This window comes from Dendropsophus ebraccatus, chromosome 2 (genome assembly GCF_027789765.1).
Source record: "Dendropsophus ebraccatus isolate aDenEbr1 chromosome 2, aDenEbr1.pat, whole genome shotgun sequence".
Lineage (NCBI taxonomy): Eukaryota > Metazoa > Chordata > Amphibia > Anura > Hylidae > Dendropsophus > Dendropsophus ebraccatus.
In genome coordinates, this window is record NC_091455.1 from 43780249 (window position 1) to 43796392 (window position 16144).

The window sequence follows — 16144 nt, forward strand, 5'->3', positions numbered from 1 at the left end:
GGATCTGAACACTCAGACTTGGACCAATCAAAACTTTTGACATGCCTCTATAACACTGTGAGAACGAGCCGGAAAAAGACCACACTAAGCAAGGTCCTCTCCCGGCTCTGTGTCATGTGATAAGTAGGGCTCCTAATGTAAGTGTATGGAGCCCGACTGTTTTCATTGGCACAGGGAAGCAGAGTGCTCGTTCTCACCAGGTACTGTATGAACACTCAGACTCACAATGATCAAACTTTTGACATATCAAACTTTAACTCATTTTGTTGTGGCTTTGATGATTTTTGTATGGTTCTTGCTCATAATTTACTAATTTATTAAAAAGATTTTGCCAGTGACACAACGCATTTCGAGACTGGTCCGCTCTCTTTATCAAGTGTCTGAAGACATTTGATAAAGAGAACGGACCGGTTTCAAAACTCGTTGTGTTACTGGCCAAATTCTTTTAATTAATTTTATGATATTTTCTATCACTACTACCTCGCGGACCTGCGCCTGTTTTACCCGCCTTGGAGTGGAGGAGGATACCGATTGATGTGAGCGATGACAACCTCTGTACTATGCTGCAGAATAGGTAGGCACTATAGAAGCAGCTCCAAATAAATGATTAAATATGGCAGCAGAGGCAACATTATTAAACACACATGTGGCCTGCGCACATCCCATTGTCATAAAAACACTTAGAATACCTAATTCTGCCGACTATACGATGAAATAACGCAGCGCGTCTGGATATCATAACTCATTCAGACATTTCACTGACCAATCATTTAATATGCTTCTGCCAAGCACAGTGCAGAAATCCTTCATGTGTGTGGAAGATCTGTTTTACTTTCCATATCAAAAGAAATATCTGTCCTTGGGCGATATTAGAATAGTTTTTTAATGATAACATTTGTACACTGTTGATTTTTTTATACGAATGTAATGATTTTTACCTAGGGCGTCTTCTTTCTAAAAAATCCATACGAAGACTGATAAATTGTAACTTGTTAGTTTAAGTGAGCTTCTGGTTTAAATGAAGAGCGACTTAATAGAATAATAAGATCCATTTCTCTGTTTGGAGGGTGACAATGGGCCGAGGTAAAGAATAACCTTCCATAATGAATGCGGTAAATGAGCGGACTATAATCAGGAAGGCTTAGTTTATATAGTTTATCTTTGTAGAGATAGTAAAAAAAAAAAAAAAGTTTCGTATTTTTTTGTACATTTTTCGATGCCTTTTGGACTTATTAATTCCAATCTTACTTTCAATGCATGCATGTAGCCAAGATAATTATTAAAACCGGAGATCAAAGCCAGCATATTACAGACCTATTCCATTTTCTGCTGATGTGAGTGATCTGCCTCCTCTTTGATGTTGTGTGCTTCTACAGTGAAAGTACAGAGGATAAAAATACTACACCATGTAATCTGGCATTTATCCCATGAGAACAGAATTCCAAATTGTGACACATGTCAAGAAGTTAAAAAAACTTAAAAGAGCCCTATGCTTTATAAAGTGACTTACTTTGCATTTAAACACCATCAAACATCATTTTCCATTACGAATTAAGTCCCCGATATTAAATTCAAAGTATTTCAGTAAATTTACTGAAAGAAAATGACAGCGCTACTTTATGAAACAGCTACCATATTTACTAGCAGCTATTTTCAGAATGTGCTATTTGCATTAAACTGGAAGACTGGAGAGGAAGTAAAATTATAATCATCATCGTAAAAAAGGAAAATAAAGTCTTTATATCTGCACACTGCAAAAAAATTCACTGATCCCGAGGATGGAGCTGAAAAGAACTTTTATGTGTGTAAAGTTTCAAGCTGATTTTAGTCTCGAAATTTGGCGCCGGGTAAACTTCAAATGTTGTCTTGTTGGGTTCATAAGTGGTGGATGTGAAATAAAATACCAGTAATTCTGTTTTTGATCAAATTTTAACAAAATCTGCCACTCTGTAAATTTTACTTTGCTAAGGCCTAGAGTGGATGGCTTAAGAGGTAAGATAAGCTCCCACAGCTTCAGTCTTTTTACCACTATCTCCAGCTTAAAGGGAATGTATAGATTACATAGAAACATAGAAGATTGTCAGCCAAAAAAGACCACCTGGTCCATCTAGTCTGACCTTTTAGTATTTTATTGCATGGATAAATGTTTAAGTTTTAAATTGTTTAAATTAGCCACTTTAACCCCTTAATGACCACTGATACGCCTTTTTATAGTGGTCATTAAGGGTTTTTATTATAGGCCACTTCTTAGAATAAGAAATTGAGGGCCCCCACTATATTTACTATTAACGGAGAAACCTCCATTGCTGATAGATTAAGTCTTTACATGCCGTGATAAGGAGTTACTTACCATTGGCTTCCAGATGAGAAGATCTCTGGTCTGATGCGTCCCCATGGCAGCCAGGGGCCTTGTGAAGGCCTCTAGGACTGCCATGGATGCCTGTGTACCCAGCTATGCTGAATCAAGGATCACTGGAAATCTGAGGATCACTGGAAATGCCCCCTGGTGGGACATGAAAAAGGTGGGAAAAAGTACATAAAGTAAAATGTAATAAAAAAAAAAAAAAATCCCCCCCATAAAATAAGCAATACATTTTCTCTTTCCTTTTCCTACATCCTTTCCCTTTTCCTACATAACACATAAAAAATACAAAAATACACATATTAGGCATCACTGTATCCGTTACAATCTGAACAATAAAATCATTTTATTATTTATCCTGAAAATATGCCATTATCTGCATTCAAAAAGCCTTTTCCCATGCCCCCCCCCTACTCTCCTTTATGTCATCCACTGCTCAGAATCAGGAAATCTCAATCAGACGGGTCCTGTCTGTGCTATGGAGAGGGGAGGGGGGAAGAGAGACGAGTGACATTAGTTGGCAGCAGAGAGCAGAGAACAAAGGATTACACAACAGGGAGCCCGCTAAAAGCTCTATTCTGAGGTCAGAGAGGTCAGTGGTGACATCAGAAGAGAGAGCCTGGTGACGTTGTTTTACATTAACTCTTTGTTGTCCTGTTTTGGAGCCTCATCTTCTCTCCTCCATAGACAACAATTAGAACAGGGGGAGAGCTTCAAACTGCTTTTCATGATAAAAATGCATTTTTCAGCTAATAAACCCAATTATAAAGTTTCTTAAAATCGCCTGTACTATTGATTTCTGCAACAAAATTTTTTTTTAATGACAGTGACACTTTAAAGTAAAGTTAACTAGGTGTCTTAGCTGAAACAAAAAAAAAAAAACTCATACAAGCATCGAAGACTATAAGTATAGGCTACACTGAGCTTATTAAAAGCAGTGAATACCCCCTAGAGATATGACCAGAGATATCCTATATACCACATGTACCACAAGCTGAGAATCTAAGGCTCAGACTATGTTAATTGGATATTATTTGTATTTCTACCTACCTTATTCAGGCAAGGAAGCAGATAGCTACTTAGCATCTCAAGAGGTCAGGAAACACACAAAGCCCCCAGTTTCAAGTAGGTTTGAAGGTAGGTTTTTTAACCTTATTCTTAATCCAGTCTTGACAGCAGCAGCTTTGTTTTTTCCATCCCCACTATCTAAGAGCTATAACTATTGTTCTTCCTTCAACATGTGAAAGTTTGTTTTTGTAGGGCAAGTTAATGGAAAAAAAACTTTGCTATATTACTACAGTATGTGGTTAAAGCAGCTGGTACCAGCCGGTACATCGCTTTGAGGTTTATACATCAATAGACCGGTGCCGGCACAGGGATGCTGGTGGTGGTGGGTGTCCTTTTTTTGAACCGTGGCCTGGTTTCCAAGCATGTCGTCGGTCTGTTTCCGGTCGCTGTCCCAGCCTGAAGCACTAGAGGCGGGCCGCCCCCAGTGTAATGTTATGCCCTTTCTTCTGTGATGCGGCCCCATTACTCAATGGAGCAGCGTCAAAGAGGGGAGGCCCGATCATCACACTGGGGGTTGGAGGGCCGGTGACCGGGAATAGACTGGCGCAGTGCGTGGGAAACAGAGTGCAGTTCAAAAAAAGGACCACCCACCAGCATCCCTATGTCTTCACCGGTCTATTGATTTTTTAATCTTAAAGTGATGTACCTGCTTTTACTGTATTGTATATGTTAGTGCGATTATGGTACTACCAACTTTTTATAGGACCAAACACAGCAAAACACATAGGGGGAGATTTATCAAACTGGTGTAAAGTAGACTTGTCTTAGTTGCCCCTAGCAACCAATCAGATTCCACCTTTCATTTTTCAAAGAATCTGCGAGGAATGAAAAGCTGAATCTGATTGGTTGCTAGGGGCAACTGTCATGAATGTAACTTTGGCGCAGTCCTCGGTGCGTAAGGTACGACCAAGACCAAGGCCATAATCTTCCATTTATTCTGTGTTTTGTTTGCCTTGTTTTTGCCCTGTCTGAACTGTGTCTTATTTCTTCTGGTCTGCTAATTGTTTTCCCTGTCCCACCCGTGTCTGTGCTTCTAAGCTTCCCTGGTCATGTAACGGTTAACCTGCCTTTGCCTCAGTGATTGACAGCTGGTCCCTCCTATCATCTTCTGGACTTGGTTCCTGGTGTCCTATTTAAGATTTCAGCTTCTGCCTGTGCCTTGCCGGTTATTGACTTAGTCTCTGCCTGCTTGTGGTTCTGTTTCTGTGCTCCTCCTGAATTCAGCTTTGTATCTTTTGACCTCGCTTGCTTGCTGCCTGCCCCCGACCTTATTGCCTGTTATTCGACTACTCTTTTGGATCCTGATTTTGTACCTTTGCTGCCAGACCGTTGTTACCCGGATTGCTGACCATTCTTATTGTGTTTGTTCGTTTTGTCTTGTCTATTGTATCACGTATCCAGGCCAGGGATTGCCGCCAAGTTGTCCGCTGCCATTTTAGGGCAGATTGCGGCAATTAGGTAGGGACAGTGGGAGGGGCTGAGCTCAGGGCTCACTGTCTCTGTGTGTTTGGTGTGACTGGTCCTGACAGCAACTAAGACAATTCTACTTTACACCAGTTTGATAAATCTCCCCCATTATTCTTACATTTTTCACCACATTACATTTCATTCATTACATATTACATTTACAGTGAGGGAAGCGATTTAGCAATGTTTCAGTTGGGATTGGGATGTTATAAGCACTTATCTGATGAAGGGTCCGTTCTGGATAGGAATAGCATTTTACTGTCCATATCTTCCTCATGGCTGCACCATAACTGAGGTCCATACATTATAGGGCGTCCAACAGAAACAGATGATGCACATCTGTATACAGCAATATTGGTAGCTGTATACAATGCCTGATCCACTATGTTATCTCTAGGATCCCTGGGGTAGTGATACATGTAACTCAAGTGGTGCTTAGATAGAAACAAGTTCACCTCCTTGTGAAGGCTACATGTTGCAATAATTCACTTTGAAGTCACCATAGTGGGTGAGTGCCATATATTATAGTGCCACTGTGTCAAGCATATTTGAAGTGCTTGGCAGCCCATGTAGCAAGGGCTGCCCTTTGCTACTGCTAATATTTTCATTTGCCTATTAACGGCACCTGCTGCATTGAAAGCCAGATCAACCTCAATGACTATCACCTGCCTAAAGTCCATAGTTTATAATATATACAACACACCTCACCTGGGATCAAGATAAAATTCCAGACAATTCCTTCCTTGGATGGGCACAGAGTAACACAGGCCTTCAAAGAACTTCATGGACCAACACTATAGATGAGCAAACTTCAAGCACACTGGTTAGTCCAAATCCGAGCACGCAGCATTTGATTACTGGTGGCTGAAGAAGATGGAAGCAGCCCTAGGGAGTCCTGTAGAAAGCTGCTGGGCCCATAGTCTCCAAATCCTGTTCTTGTTCAGCCTGCCTTATGGCTTTTGGCAATTTACACCTGTATGATACTACATGCCTTTCTGACTAACAGTCCTATATTTATTTTTCCTTTATGGGCTTGTTGATCCACTTCCACCACCTGATTGCCAACTGCATCATATTTAAGGCCTGTATCCTGCCAATTAGTCCAAATAAGTAAGAGGAACCAAATGGAGGTGTAATAGTTAAAGAGCACCCCCCAGCATGGTGCTTCAGCATTGTAAATCAGGAATATTGGGTATCCATGGTCACTAACCGGAATGCAGGTTGCAAGCATTTTTGTCACGCGTGGGTTACCAGAAGTTATGGATTAAGAGTCGACTTTGCAGTTGCTTCAGCAGTGGCCATGCCGGAAGTTACACTTTCAACCCTTGGTATATCAACTGGTGTAGCGATATCTTGACATAGTAAATAACTCACAAAGGCTCAGGCTTGGCTATAGCAATAAGATGCATATATAATGCACAAAAGAAAAATGCAACTGAAATTGCTTAAATGTATGCAGTAAAGTACACAATTTTGAGGAAAAAGCTGCAAAAGCTATATCATAAAGTGCCAAACACAAGGACATGTACACATGGACAAAATCCAAACCTGTATGAAGTTTTACTAAGCCATGGTCATCGTGTCTTGACGCACCCAATGACATAAATGGTGTCAAAGCGCCTAGGTCAGGGATGGGGAACCTGCAGCCCTCCAGCTGGTACAAACTTACAGTGTGCACCATGCCTAGAAAACCAAAGCCAAAGCTGTCCAGGTATGATGGCCGCAGGTAAATCAATGCAATTTCCACATCAAAACCACAAGGCTTTTGTCCAAGGGTTGCTATATTTTTGCCTACATGAAATTTGCAGTAATATTATTTTCATTAAAATTTTTGATACCCAGGTAACCCTTAAAAGTCAACTGCATTTTGGAGGTGACATTTTTGTGACTTTATTAAAAACAGAAGCCATAACACTGTTGTAGACAGTCCTTGGAACATTTCCATTTTTACCTTCAAATCGGACTTTCCTTGTATCTCCTAATTATATCATAAGGTTGATTTTTTTTTTTTTAGTCTGTTGTTTAGGATTTTTTTTCGTGTATTGTTCACGTCCCCCCCCCCTCCAGTCTTGTAAATTGATGTTTTTAATATTTGTCCTCTTGGTTTTAGCCCTGATAAATAACTGCGGCTAATCTGTGATTTACCATTCCTTCTTGCTATTACAATATACCTTTACATGAAATCACAATGATGTATTATGGGAGGTCTCTTATGTATTCAAAGCAAAGAACTATAAAATTGTAATAATGTCCGGGACAATATTGCTATCATTCTATTTACAAGCTTTATGCTTTCCGTGCACTTTTGGCCACTTCTTCTTCTTCTTCTTTTTTTTTTTACCCCAGATAAATGCACTTTCATTAAACAAACTGAAAGGCTTGACAAGAGGAGGTGCTGATTTCTTTGCAAACACTATATACCACTGGCACTGGAAAATAAAGTCAACACGTAAATTATTCATTCCTCTTCTTTCGTTATAATGAATATTCCACATACAGACATTCTTGTTATCAATTAATTCAAGTAACTTCCTCATCAATTTTTCCCCTTCCTCATTGCTGATGGTTTTATGACCTAGACCCAGGCATTACCCTCAGGCTGTTCATCTGATAATTGACACATTTTCTAACACTGTATAGTGATGCTCAAGTCAATGCTTTGGGGCCATGACTCCAGCTTATTGGAGGCAGCAGCAGGGACCCTTTTATCCCTCATATATCAGAATACACTGACAGCTCTCCCAAGCAGGGACCAGGCTGATCTTTCCCTTAGGAAAATGTATGCAAAGCAACTCTAGAACATTCCAATGGTTGCTAGGCATCACAATGGTGACATCTTTATAATAAACATGTTATGCAGAAAAAAAGAGGCCCAAATAAAGTAATAACAAATTATTGCATCCAGGAGGCAATTTTCAAGATTAGCTTGGGTAATAAATTACAGCAATAGTCAGGAAACCGTGTTACCTATTAAGGTGGTCTACAGCGAGACAAAAAATACAAATAATCAGGATATATTTGGAACTTAGAATGAATAAAATTAAAATAAATGATTTTTTTTCAGCTCCCCCTTCCCGTTGGATATATTCAGATTTACTACTGACTGCAGTAAAACACAGCAAGGATAGTGTAAGATGGAAATAGAGGTAGTCATTATGTAAAGGATGCGTACATTTTGTATGTCTCTGTAGTGTCTAGCTGGGCTAATATCTAGTGTATGTGTGTGTGTACTGTATATATATATATATATATATATATATATATTTAGTGGTGCTTTAGATTACGAGTATAATTCGTTCCAGGACCGTGCTTGTAATCCGAAACCACTCTTAAACCAAAAAATCCTACAAAAAAGGCACCACTGAAATTTATTCAAATCTCAAATCACAATTCCTTTATTAAGTATATTTCCAAAACAAAATGATTAAAAACATATATCAAATGTATTTACAGAAATGCAGAGATGGTATGGGTACACCACAGTTCCCACCTGGACAGAGCAATTGTAAAGGAAGCACATGAGCATCAAAGAGGAGCATATAAATAAACAAATAAAGTGCAAGTGCTGCGGTCCTATCTAATCAAAGCTCCCTAACATGGAATACCACTCCTGGGCCTGTCCCCATGTGGGGCAGAGTATTGTTGTACCGTGTTAGCCATAGAAATCAGTAGAATAGAGAAGAAATCAGGCGATACCTGTCTAGTGTGTATATAAGTCTATAATTTTTTCAGTTTTGTATAACATCATGTCTGACGAAGGGAGCTAGACTCTCGGATCAAATATACTCAGTTAGCCTCCAAAAGGTATTGCCCGATTTCTTCTCTATTCTACCATATGGGGCAATCAGCTTCCAAAATTAGTGCAAACAAAGCAAAGTGCCGAGTGCAACTAGGTATATATAACTCAATGTCCGATGGTCTGTGGGTGCCAAAACCAAAGCAGATTTTTCCATAGGAATTCACTGAAATGCAGCCAATTGGTTCAGCACCCCAAAAATGATGATTTATTATTCTGAATAACATGTAAAACAGATAAAAAACATTCAGAAACAGCAGAGTATGTGATATTATAAGTTACTGTACCGTAATGAAGAGGATGGGAAACACAAGGGCAGACAGAGACTGCAGGGAGTATGAAGGAGTAGGCAGGACAGATGTGGGCGCATACATGCAGGACTCTCTGTCCGGGGAGAAAGGGGTTACAGCTATGAAGAGATTACCTCTACCGTCCTGTCCACTGATGCAAGCCCCAGCCTGAAGTAGATCTGCTATGATTTGGAAGGTGAGGGAGACTTCCTGGGTCAGAGTACAGTGCTGTAGACTGTAGATTCTCGCTTCTTCACTTATAACTAATGCAGAGGCCTTGACAATGAAAGGAGAACCAAGTGCTTGCTGGCTAGAGGAAATGTTATGGTCAGAGCAAAGGCTGAGAAGAACAGAGTCCTTTAGTTCACACTACAGGTCTTTTTGCAGATTACGGCTGTCTATAATGATCATGATCATTATAGACAACCGTCAGTAGCAAGTATCGGAAGTCTTTTTGACTCCTACTTGTATTGATCTGCATGAACTAAAAGCCGCAACACAACTAGCAGTTCTACTATCCATACAGCTAATAAACCGCTAAGCTTCGGCGCCCCTGAGTGAGAATTGTCACATTTGTTGGACTCTATAAACTGCACCTACAAGCTCATTTCCTCTCTCATCTGGACTGCATCCTCCTTGTCACATCGTCACTTTTGTAGGGCATTCAAGAGAGGGGTGGTAAAAAAATACCATATCGTTATATTCAATATAATATAAGAAACTTACATATCAATTATACTAAAATGGCTATAACTAATTATATGATAAATGTTAATATTCACCATATTATGCTTAGTAGTATAATGATATGTTCATCCTTTTGACAACAGGTCTGAGGTATAGCTAGCACCAGGCATTCCCGGATTCTAGGGCAGAGCAGGGAGCTGTCAGCAAAGACTAGCTGCTGAGATTTATTTGTGAAATGTTCCTTTACTTGTATCACATAATACAGAAGCGACACGTGAATTACTCATACCTGAAAAACAACCGGGCGTCCAGGTGAGCGCTGAGACTGGCTCAGATTGCTTCATCTCAGCGCTTACGCGGCCACCCGATTCCATGCATGGTGAAGCAAGCTGCTTGGGAGAAGGTGCAGCTGCTTGGGAAGAGGTGCATAAGCTCTCAGTGATGGAGGGGAGCAGACTCGGAGAAGAAGGTGCATGAGCGCTCACCCCGAAGGGCGGCGGGTGAGCGCTAGTGCAAGGGACCAGGCACAGTGCTCAGATGAGGGGCGGCAAGTTGGCAGTAAGTGCAGGAGCTCTTACCTCGCCGGAACGGGGCGGCGGGTGAGCGCTCGTGCAGGGGACCGGCCAGGGGAAAGATGGGCTCAGAGGGGGCAGCTAGTTGGGGAGAGCCACTGCAGCAAGTATAATAGGACTGGGCAGGGGGGTGGGACAGAGGGAGGGGGACATTACCAGCCCAGGGAGGGAGGGAGGGATGGAGAATAGACGTCTATTCTCTTTCTATACTTTTACATGAGCCCCCTGCTGCTGCATACATTTGAGAGGTGACGTCACATTTTTTTTTGAGGAAGTGAGCCTGCCTGACCTACTAAAGTGAGGGAAATAGCAGAATATGTGCATTTCCCATAATTAGTGTATATTAGGGATTTGTATAACTTAAGGGAACACTTAACCCTTAGAGGACCGGGCCAATATCAATTTTTGCGTTTTCGTTTTTCCCTCCTTGTGCTTAAAAGGCCATAGCACTTGCATTTTTTCACCTAGAAACCCACATGAGCCCTTATTTTTTGCGCCACTAATTGTACTTTGCAGTGACAGGATGAATTTTTTCATAAAGTACACTGCGAAACCAGGAAAAAATTCAAAGTGTGGTGAAAAACAAAACGCATTTCTTTTATTTGGGGGGAATATGTTTTTACGCCGTTCGCCCCGGGGTAAAACTGACTTCTTATATATGTTCCTCAAGTCATTACGATTACAACAATATATAACATGTATAACTTTTCTTTTATTTGATGGCCTGTAAAAAATCCAAACCATTGTTAACAAATATATGTTCCTAAAAATCGCTCCATTCCCAGGCTTATAGCGCTTTTATCCTTTGGTCTATGCGGCTATGTGAGGTGTAATTTTTTGCACCATGATGTGTTCTTTCTATCGGTACCTTGATTGCGCATGTGCGACTTTTTGATCGCTTTTTATTACAATTTTTCTGGATTTGATGCAACCAAAAATGTGCAATTTTGCACTTTGGGATTTTTTTTGCGCTTACGCCATATACCTTGCGAGATCAGGAATGTGATTTATTAATAGTTCGGGCGATTACGCACGCGGCGATAGCAAACATGTTTATTTATTTATTTGTTTATTTTTATTTAGAACATGGGAAAAGGGGGGTGATTCTGACTTTTATTAGGGGAGGGGGCTTTTTACTAATAACCACACTTTTATTTTAACTTTTACACTTATACTAGAAGCCCCCCTGGGGGACTTCAGTATAAGTGCACTGATCTCTCATTGAGATCTGTGCTGCATCCGGAGGAGCGATCCTCCCCACTAGACACCAGGGAACGGCTGCATTCGGTAATCGGATGCAGCTGTCAACTTTGACAGCTGCATCCGATTACTGTATTAGCGGGCACGGCGATCGGACCGTGCCCGCTAACACCTGCGGTCCCGGGCTACGAGCGGCACCCAGGACTGCTCTGAATGCGGTGAGGCAGCCCTGGATGTACGGGTACGTCCAGGGTCGCCTAAGGGTTAAATAACACATCCTATATCTCAATAAATGAAATATTCTCATTACATACTTTGTTCTGTACAAAGGTGATTATGCTGACAACAAAATCACACAAAAATCATCAATGGAAGTCAAATTTATTAACCAGTGGAGGCCTGGATTTGGAGTCACACACAAAATTAAAGTGGAAAAACACACTCCAGTCTGATCCAACTTTGATATAATGTCCATAAAACAAGTCAGAATGAGGCTCAGTATTGTGTGTGGCCTCCACGTGCCTGTATGACCTCCCTACAATGCCTGGGCATGCTCCTGATGAGGTGGTGGATGGTCTTCTGAGGGATATCCTCCCAGTCCTGGACTAAAGCATCCGCCAACTCCTGGACAGTCTGTGGGGCAACGTGACGGTGGATGGAGTGAGACATGATGTCCCAGATGTGCTCAATCGGATTCAGGTCTGGGGAACGGATGGGCCAGTCCATATCTTCAATGCCTTCATCTTGCAGGAACTGCTGACACACTCCAGCCACATGAGGTCTAGCATTGTCCTTCATTAGGAGGAACCCAGGGCCAACAGCACCAGCATATGGTCTCAAAAGGGGTCTAAGGAAGAAATGCCCCCCCCCCCCCGCACCAATACTCACCCAATGCAAAACTGGTCATGCTGAAGGATGTTGCAGGTAGCAGATTGCTCACTACGGTGTCTCCAGACTCTGTCATGTCTGTCACATGTGCTCAGTGTGAACCTGCTGTCATCTGTGAAGCGCACAGGGCACCAGTGGCGAATTTGCCAATCCTGGTATTCTCTGGCAAATGCCAAGAGTCCTGCACTGTTTTGGTCTGTGAGAACAACCCCCATCTGTAGACATTAAACCCTCATACCATCCTCATGGAGTTGGCTTCTGTTTGTGCAGACACATGCACATTTGAGCCTTGCTGGAGATAATTTTGCAGAGCTCTGGCAGTGCTCCTCCTGTTCCTCCGTGCGCAAAGGTAGCAGTCCTGCTGCTTGGTTGTTGCCGTCCTACAGCCTCCTCCACATCTTCTGATGTACTGGCCTGTCTCCTGGTAGCACCTACAGCCTCTGGACACTACGCTGCCACAGCTCGCATTGATGTGCCATCCTGGATGAGCTGCACTACCTGAGCCACTTGTGTGGGTTGTGAGTCCGTCTCATGTTACCACGATAGAGAAAGCACCAAAAACATTCAAAAGTGACCAAAACATCAGCCAGAAAGCATAGGTACTGAGAAGTATTCTGTGGTTCCCACCTGCAGAACCCTCCTTTATTGAGTGTGTATTGCTAATTGCTAGTATTTTAACTTGTTGGCTATTCCATTTGCACAACAGCAGGTGAAATTGATTGTCAATCAGTGTTGCTTCCTAAGTGGTCAATTTGATTTCACACAAGTTTAAATTATTTGGCGTTATAATGCATTGTTTAATTCTGAGTTTACACGGAACGAATTTTTGCAATAACAATTGCATTTGAGCGATAATCGGCTTGTGTAAACACAGCGAACGATCAAGCGTCGAGAGAGAAATCGTTCATTTTGATCATTCAACGTGTTCTTAAATCGTCATTGGTCGTTCGCTAAAAATTAGCAGATCACTTCGTGTAAACAGTCTTTCACCAATTTACCCTATGTGTGAGAACATAGCCTCAGGGTAGAAACACACACACTGGATCCGCAGCAGATTTCACGCTGCAAATTTGCAGTGAAATCTGCTGCAGATCCCTTGCCTGTCATTTTCAATGACAATACATACATCCCACTCCGAGTATGTAAGTGACAGCCCCCTTTTACCCCCCGCCGGCCGGTACATACATTACCTGCTTCACGCTCTGGCTTACTTCGGGGGTTCCTGGCTGGACGTCCCTCTCAACCAATCAGTTGCTGCGGCGGGGCAGGGCACTGATTGGTTGAGTGGGACGTCCATCCAAGAACCCTCCGATTCTCATTAAAAATGACAGGCAAGCGAATTTCGCTGCAAATTCATAGCATGAAATCCGCTGCGGAACCGGTATGTGTGTTTCTTCCTTTAATGGTGCGTTTACATGTAACTATTATAGTGCGAATTTGCGCGATAACGATCGAATTCGAACGATAATCGTACGTGTAAACACAGAGAAAGATCAAACGACAAACGAGAAATTGTCCATTTTGATCTTTCAACATGTTCTCAAATCGTCGTGTGTCATTCACAAAAAATTCGCAGATCGTTCCGTGTAAACAGTCGTTCGCAGATTTAATCAATGTGTGAGATAGGCTTAAGCGATGGCAAAACTATCGCAAAACGATTTTCCAGACATATAATGTACCGTCTAAACGCTGATCGTTATGAAAAAAAAAATCGTAACTCCGACATCGTTAATCGTACGATCGGGCCAATTATCGTTTCGTGTAAACGCACCTTTAGGCTATTTGGATCTGTGTTTCTACTATTCCACACAGTCAGTATGATACCTTCACTATGCATATTCTTATCGTAATAGTAGAGGCGGTCTATTTTTTGGGGAGGGGGGGGGTCTGGTATGTGGTCTGTATTAATTTTGGAGTGTGCCATGTTCTATATACATGGGTGGGCAATAATAAATGGGTAGTATTCGGTAATGGATTTCGGCAAGCCCCATTCAGATAAAAGAGACAACTGCACTCATTTCCTCCCCTGTCTGCACACACTCTAAGTGCTCTACCTTTCATTTCATACAGTTCATATGGTCTGCTGGTAGCCTCTATAGAAAGTCATTAATGAGATACAACCCCCATAAAATATGTACAAGTTTCAGTATTGCTCCTATTGCCAGAGTGAATGTAATTATCAAGTTCAAAGTGTTAAAGTTCAATAAATTGCAGGATTTCCAGCCGTACACTGAGAATCCATCGGACAGGATAAGTGTATAGAAGTCCTGAGAGAAGCAGAGGTTGTTATGCTTTGATGCCCTTCCTCTGTGCATATTAAATGTAGCAGTGGTAAGTTAATTAAAATCAAATAGTAAAAGCAGCAGGGCACCTGCAGAAATCCACTAATCTGCTGGAGTTAACCTATAGAGAGGGCAGGACGGCTAACCTCTCAGAAAATGCTGCAATGTGCCAAGAATAACCTTTGCAGTTCTGCAAGTCTCCAAAGCCGAAGACAGATTGACTATTCAAGATTCTACTCATTTAAGTATATTGCTTAGTGAAGCAGGCTTAATGCTTACCCACCTTTTAATTGTGGGGTGCTGACACCCATGTACCTTCACTATTCTTCTACAGTTGCAGATTTCTATGCTGCAATACTCTACAGTTTCATTTACATAGTAATTTCAACTCTTCTTTTCTTCCGGAATTCTGTGTTTAACAATATTGTTTCAGTTCTTGTCATCCTTATAATTTAGATGTAGATTAAAGATATAGACAGAGCGAGGGTGGATATAGAGAATTTAGGGTCCATGTGCAAGAGTACTATAAGGACATGACATAATTGCTTACATTTGTTTGTGTTTAAAATAATTAAAGGGGTTGTAGAGAAGTAGAAAACATGGCTGCTTTCTCTGATAAAAAGCGCCATAGTTGCTCACAGGTTGGATGCGGTATGGCACTTTCAATTCAATAGGGCTAAGTGGCAAAACCAGAAACAACCTAGGCCAGGTGCACTGCTGTTTTTGGAACAAGGTCTTTTGAAAACTACTGTACACTTGAATGTATTGATATTTTTTTTGTATTGATCCAAGTATAGACACATGTTCTTTTTTTTTTAATCACCTTCTATTTACTGATTGTACTTTGCACATGCAATATGTCTGCCCCTAAGAGTGCCTTTACACAAAGAGATTTACCTGACAGATTTTTAAGCCAAAGCCAGGAATGGATTTGAAAAGAGAAGAAACCTCAGTCTTTCCTTTATGACCTGTTCTCTGTTTATAGTCTGTTCCTGGCTTTGGCTTCAACGATCTGTCAGATAAATCGCTCTGTGTAAGGCTGGGTTCACACTGCTTTTTTAGCATACGTTTAAAAAAAAATAGTGTCAGCAACGTTCTTGTGTCTGTAAAAAAAAACAGATCCGTTTTGATCCGTTTTTTTTTTTATAATGGAAGTCAATGGAAAAACAGATCAAAACGGATGCACACAAATGCATCCGTTTGTGCAATCCGTTTCTCATCCGTTTTTTTTTTTTCAAAAAACAGATGAAAACAAACGGATTGCAAAAATGCAGTGTGAACCCAGCCTAAACGCACCATTAGTTACATCAACAGTAGACAATGCCAAATACAATACCATTATTACGGTTGTTTTTTTTGAATAATACACCCATAGGCCATGTTCACATGGCTTAAGAGAACGGCCGTTCTCGGGTTAACCTGTAACCTGTCCAGATGATCTTTCACGCCGCAGAGTTCTAATGCTTGCACATCCGTGTGCGCCCGCATCAGAACTTCCCACAGCACACTATGAAGCTTGAAGCCGCAGCCGC